Source organism: Arachis stenosperma, chromosome 4, assembly GCF_014773155.1.
Source record: "Arachis stenosperma cultivar V10309 chromosome 4, arast.V10309.gnm1.PFL2, whole genome shotgun sequence".
NCBI lineage: Eukaryota > Viridiplantae > Streptophyta > Magnoliopsida > Fabales > Fabaceae > Arachis > Arachis stenosperma.
Window position 1 is genome coordinate 96878305 of NC_080380.1, and position 6801 is coordinate 96885105.

The following is a 6801-nucleotide window of genomic DNA, read 5'->3' on the forward strand; positions in this document are numbered from 1 at the left end:
TCATTGGAGGCTAGTGGACGTCCATTGAGGTCTTCCTCAGTGGCGTTCACTGCCTCTTCCTCCTCTCCAAGTTCGGCCATGCTGATGGCCTTACATTCTCCTTTTGGATTCTCTTCTGTATTGCTTGGAAGAGTAGTAGGAGGGAGTTCAGTAATTTTCTTGCTTAGTTGTCCCACTTGTGCCTCCAAGTTTCTAATGGAGGACCTTGTTTCAGTCATGAAACTCTGAGTGGTTTTGATTAGATCAGAGACCATGGTTGCTAAGTAAGAGTGGTTCTGTTTAGAATTCTCTGTCTGTTGCTGAGAAGATGATGGAAAAGGCTTGCCATTGCTAAACCTGTTCCTTCCACCATTATTATTGTTGAAACCTTGTTGAGGTCTCTGTTGATCCTTCCATGAGAGATTTGGATGATTTCTCCATGAAGAATTATAGGTGTTTCCATAGGGTTCTCCCATGTAATTCACCTATTCCATTGAAGGGTTCTCAGGATCATAAGCTTCTTCTTCAGATGAAGCATCCTTAGTACTGCCTGGTGCATTTTGCATTCCAGACAGACTTTGAGAAATCAAATTGACTTGCTGAGTTAATATCTTGTTCTGAGCCAGTATGGCATTCAGAGTATCAATCTCAAGAACTCCTTTCTTCTGATTTGTCCCATTGTTCACAAGATTCCTTTCAGAAGTGTACATGAATTGGTTATTTGCAACCATTTCAATGAGCTCTTGAGCTTCTGTAGGCATCTTCTTCAGATGAAGAGATCCTCCAGCAGAGCTATCCAAAGACATCTTGGACAGTTCAGACAGACCATCATAGAAAATACCTATGATGCTCCATTCAGAAAGCATATCAGAGGGACACTTTCTGATCAATTGTTTGTATCTTTCCCAAGCTTCATAGAGGGATTCACCTTCCTTCTGTCTGAAGGTTTGGACTTCCACTCTAAGCTTACTCAATTTTTGAGGTGGAAAGAACTTTGCCAAGAAGGCATTGACTAGCTTTTCCCAAGAGTTCAGGCTTTCTTTAGGTTGTGAGTCCAACCATATCCTAGCTCTGTCTCTTACAGCAAAAGGGAATAGCATAAGTCTGTAGACCTCAGGGTCAACCCCATTGGTCTTGACAGTGTCACAGATTTGCAAGAATTCAGCTAAAAACTGATTAGGATCTTCCAATGGAAGTCCATGAAACTTGCAATTCTGATGCATCAGAGAAACTAATTGAGGCTTAAGCTCAAAGTTGTTTGCTCCAATGGCAGGGATAGAGATGCTTCTCCCATAGAAGTCGGGAGTAGGTGCAGTAAAGTCACCCAGCACCTTCCTTGCATTGTTGGCATTGTTGTTGTTTTCGGCTGTCATGGGTTCTTCTTCTTTGAAGATTTCTGTTAGATCCTCTATAGAGAGTTGTGCCTTAGCTTCTCTTAGATTTCGCTTCAAGGTCCTTTCAGGTTCAGGGTCAGCCTCAACAAAAATGCTTTTGTCTTTGCTCTTGCTCATATGAAAGAGAAGAGAACAAGAAAATATGGAATCCTCTATGTCACAGTATAGAGATTCCTTGAGGTGTCAGAGGAAAAGAAAAATAGAAGGAAGGAGTAGAGAATTCGAACTTATCAAGAAAGATGGAGTTCGAATTGTTCATTGAGGAATAGTGTTAGTCCATAAATAGAAGGATGTGAGAAGAGGGGAAGAAATTTTCAAAAATTAAGTAAAAGATTTTTAAAAATATTTTGAAAAATAGTAATTGATTTTCGAAAACTAAGATTGGAAAAAAAAAGATCAAGTGATTTTTGAAAAAGATTTTGAAATTAGAAATTAAAAAGATATGGTTGAAAACTATTTTGAAAAAGATGTGATTAAAAAGATATGATTGAAAAGATATGATTTGAAAAACAATTTAAAAAGATTTGATTTTAAAAAAAATAATGACTTGGCTAACAAGAAAAGATATGATTCAAACATTAAACCTTTCTCAACAGAAAAGGCAACATACTTGAAATGTTGAATCAAATCATTAATTGATAGCAAGTATTTTTGAAAATGGAAAGAAATTGATTTTGAAAACATATGATTGAAAAGATTTGATTTGAAAAAGATTTGATTTTGAAAAATTTAGAAAACTTGAAAAAAATCTGCATTAAAACAAAATCTTCCCTCTTGTGCCATCCTGGCGTTAAACGCCCAGAATGGTGCACATTCTGGCATTTAACGTCCAAAGCTCTACCCTTTTGGGCGTTAAACTCCCAGCCAGGCACCCTGGATGGCATTTAAACGCCAGTTTGCCTTCCTCACTGGGCGTTTTGAACGCCCAGGTTTTCCTGTGTAATTCCTCTGCTGTATGTTCTGGATCTTCAATTCTCTGTATTATTGACTCAAAAAGACACAAATTAAAAATATTTTTGGATTTTTAATAATGAGGAATAATCAAAATGCAACAAAAATCAAATAACAATGCATGCAAGACACCAAACTTAGCAGTTTGTATACTACTGACACTAACAAAATAAGAATGCATTTGAGAAACAACAAAACACTCAAGACAAAAGAATTTAAAGATCAGAACAAGGAAATCATCAAGAACAACTTGAAGATTAATGAAGACACATGCATGAATTCGAAAAATGCAAGAAAAACAGAAACATGCAATTGACACCAAACTTATAATTAGACATTAGACTTAACAAGAAACATGCAAAATATTTTTGGTTTTTATGATTTTATACTTTTTTGGACTTTTCAAAAATTAAGTGAAAAAGAAAATGAAGATATCAAAATTCTTAGTGAGAATTCCAGGAATCATGCAATGTTAGTCTAAAGCTTTAGTCTAAAGGAATTAGACATGGCTAGCCAAGCTTCAGCAGGACATTGCATTCAAGAGCTAAATTGATGAGGATCAATCAGCTTTGGTGATGATAAGAACATCACCTTGAAACACTAAAATTTATTCTTAAGAACTCTGAAGAAAAAAATACTTAATCTAAGCAACAAGATGAACCGTCAGTTGTCCATACTCGAAATAATCCCCGGCAACGGCGCCAAAAACTTGGTGCATGAAATTGTGATCACTACTTTTCACAACTCAAATAATCCCCGGTAATGAATCCAAAAACTTGGTGCTCAATACCATGGTATAAACACAACTTCGCACAACTAACCAGCAAGTGCACTGGGTCGTCCAAGTAATAAACCTTACGCGAGTAAGGGTCGATCCCACGAAGATTGTTGGTTTGAAGCAAGCTATGGTCACCTTGTAAATCTTAGTCAGGCAGATTCAAATGGGTGTGGGTGATATATGAATAAAGCATAAAACAAGGATAGAGATACTTATGTAATTCATTGGTGAGAATTTCAGATAAGCGTATGGGGATGCTTTGTCCCTTCCGTCTCTCTGCTTTCCTACTGTCTTCATCCAATCCTTCTTACTCCTTTCCATGGCAAGCTGTATGTTGGGCATCACCGTTGTCAGTGGCTACAATCCCGTCCTCTCAGTGAAAATGTTCAACGCACCCTGTCACGGCACGGCTAATCATCTGTCGATTCTCAATCAGGTTGGAACAGAATCTATTGATTCTTTTGCGTCTGTCACTAACGCCCAGCCTTCAGGAGTTTGAAGCTCGTCATAGTTATTCAATCATTGAATCCTACTCAGAATACCACAGACAAGGTTTAGACCTTCCGGATTCTCTTGAATGCCGCCATCAATTCTAGCTTATACCATGAAGATTCTGATTAAGGAATCCAAGAGATAAACATTCAAGCCTTGTTTGCTTGTAGAACGGGAGTGGTTGTCAGGCACGCATTCATAAGTGAGAATGATGATGAGCGTCACATAATCATCACATTCATCATGTTCTTGGGTACGAATGAATATCTTAGAACAATAGTAATTGCATTAATACTCGAGGTACAGCAGAGCTCCACACCTTAATCTATGGTGTGTAGAAACTCCACCGTTGAAAATACATAAGAACAAGGTCTAGGCATGGCCGAATGGCCAGCCCCCAAAACGTGATCAAAGGATTCAAAGATCTAAAGATGATCAAAGATCCAAAGATGAAAATACAATAGTAAAAGGTCCTATTGTAGAGAACTAGTAGCCTAGGGTTTACAAAAATGAGTAAATGACATAAAAATCCACTTCCGGGCCCACTTGGTGTGTGCTTGGGCTGAGCATTGAAGCATTTTTGTGTAGAGACTTCTCTTGCAGTTAAACACCAGCTTTTATGCCAGTTTGGGCGTTTAACTCCCATCCTTGTGTCAGTTCTGGCGTTTAACGCCGGCCATTCTTGAGCTGATTTGGAATGCCGATTTGGGCCATCAAATCTCGGGCAAAGTATGGACTATTATACATTGCTGGAAAGCCCAGGATGTTTACTTTCCAACGCCGTTGAGAGCGCGCCAATTGGGCTTTTGTAGCTCCAGAAAATCCACTTCGAGTGCAGGGAGGTCAGAATCCAACAGCATCTGCAGTCCTTTTCAATCTCTGAATCAGATTTTTGCTCAGGTCCCTCAATTTCAGCCAGAAAATACCTGAAATCACAGAAAAATACACAAACTCATAGTAAAATCCAGAAAAATGAATTTTAACTAAAAACTAATAAAAATATACTAAAAACTAACTAAAACATACTAAAAACATACTAAAAACAATGCCAAAAAGCGTACAAATTATCCGCTCATCATTAGTCACGAGTGATACAATCGGTGAGGATTAAGGTTTTGAATTCCCTTGTAATGCCACTGGTTTACTTTCATGTTCAAAAGTCTTACTCTAAAGGATTGACACTCTAATAATTTCATCTAAGAGTTATGTGCATCGCAGGATCCAATATGAATTGATTTTTTAAAGAAATATTATGTTCAAAGAGACGAACGAGTAACTTGAATGGTGTTCACAAGAAATCAAAAGAAAGTCTTGCATATAGTTAGCCAGAGTTGTACAGAACCAATAGAATACACCAGGAGAGAAAGCTAGTTGCATCTCAAGGGAGGAGTTTGAATCAAAGCTATTAAATAGGATGAATAAGGCATGTCAAATTAAAGATGTTCTAGTTGGATTTTAAATAAATGAGAGTTCCCATAAGAGAGCAAATCCATGCACCGCAGGTCTCCAGGATTCAAGATTTATGTGTTTATATTAGGATGAGTTCAGGCTTATTTCAAAAGAGGCAAGCTTTATATGAGTAAGGAGTAAAATCAGAAGAACGATGAATTGGGCTGGTACAGGAAAAGATTCAAGATAAAGTTTTCAATCTAAGTTATAAGAGAAAGATTAGATTAAGTCGTGAAGATTAGTTGGCGCGCTCTCGTTAAGAAACACTTAGATTCACCCTTCCGGTACTCCCTTCAACTCGGTCCTGAGTTTCACCGATTATAATGATGTCTTCACTTGTGGTGCAATTAACACTGACCCGTCTTTTGGGCATTAAGTCTTTCGCAAACTCACGCTCTCTTTAAGGTGGAAATTCTGGTACATCTTCAAGAATGGTTTCGAAAACTCTCTCGTATAGGAATTTGGTCTCACTTTGACTCGTCTCTTAATCCATTAGCAACTCAAAGTTGAATCCACTCTATTCCTCTTCCTCGAAGTTTTAACATCACTGGATTTCAAACGGTAACTCCGCACAGCTCTCAACGGTTTTAATTCCTTAGGTATAATCCACCCTGTTTCCACTGTGTCATTCTGATTCTCATCCTTTAAGAACCTAGTCACTCATCTAGGTTAGCTAAGTATCACTTCATCTTAACAACTAATAGTCTTTGACCAACCATCGGCTCGGACTCCATGATCATCAAAACTTGTTATGCTTCACAAATGGATATTACATATTAATGATATGCAAGGTAGCTAAAAACTCAACTGCTAATTCACGGTTTCCTCAGGTTTGAGGATCGGATTCAGCTACATCCCAGCGTTTCTTGTGTGGACAATCTCGAGCTATATGCCCCGGCTTCCCGAACTTGTAGCATACACCTAGCCCGGCTCTATGTGGCTCATCTGGAGTAGTCTCTCCATAGCCTTCCTGTAACATTGCCGACTTCATGAAGTAACTTTCTGCGAATTGACTTTTCTTAACCAATTCAGGAAAATTCGTTAACCTTTGCGAATTCACGTAGTTGAAGATGTCTCTTCTAAGTCCTTTCTCATATTTAACACACTTTCATGCCTCATAGTCAGCTGGATTTCCTTGACAAACTTTTGAGAGATGACATAAGTTATCAAATTCACGGGTATAGTCAGCAATAGATATATTTTCTTGCCTCAGTTGCATTAACTCCAACTCATTTGCAATGCGAAATGCATGTAAGAAATATTTCCCGTAAAATTCTGTCTTGAATCTATTTCAAGGGATATCTGTTAACTCCATCTGCAAGGTATGATATAACTCCTGCCACCATTCTGAGCATCTTCCTCCAACATGTAAGACACTATTTCCACCAACTGTACTTCCGGTATGTGCTGAGTATATAAAAATCTCTACACGTCTCGAAACCACCAATCAGCCTCTTAACACATTGGCATTTCTATTAAATCGGGGTGGACCACTTTTGAGGAAATCAGAAAGGGTCATAGATCTATAGTATTGACCTATGTTGCTCGTACCAGCACCCAAGCTTCCATCTCGGGATCCTCGCATCGGTTTCGTCCTAGGATTTTTCCTCCAGTTACCTCGCTCGGATCTGCGAGTCGACATTTGATCCCTGTTCACACCAAATAATTAATATTAAGGTGATCAGTCTCAATATCTCAAGTTTAGTGCTTAAGAGTCCCAAATGCATGCTCACGAATATGTATGCTACTTATATCAGT

The 6801-nt window shown here is 38.3% G+C and overlaps 1 non-coding gene across 1 annotated transcript; it reads left to right on the plus strand.

The window, feature by feature from the left end:
• The first annotated feature begins 839 nt into the window (after nt 1–839).
• Nucleotides 840–947, plus strand: LOC130977400 (small nucleolar RNA R71). Its single transcript, XR_009085091.1, has one exon. It is a non-coding gene; the product is annotated as a small nucleolar RNA R71 (small nucleolar RNA).
• Nucleotides 948–6801: the final 5854 nt, after the last annotated feature.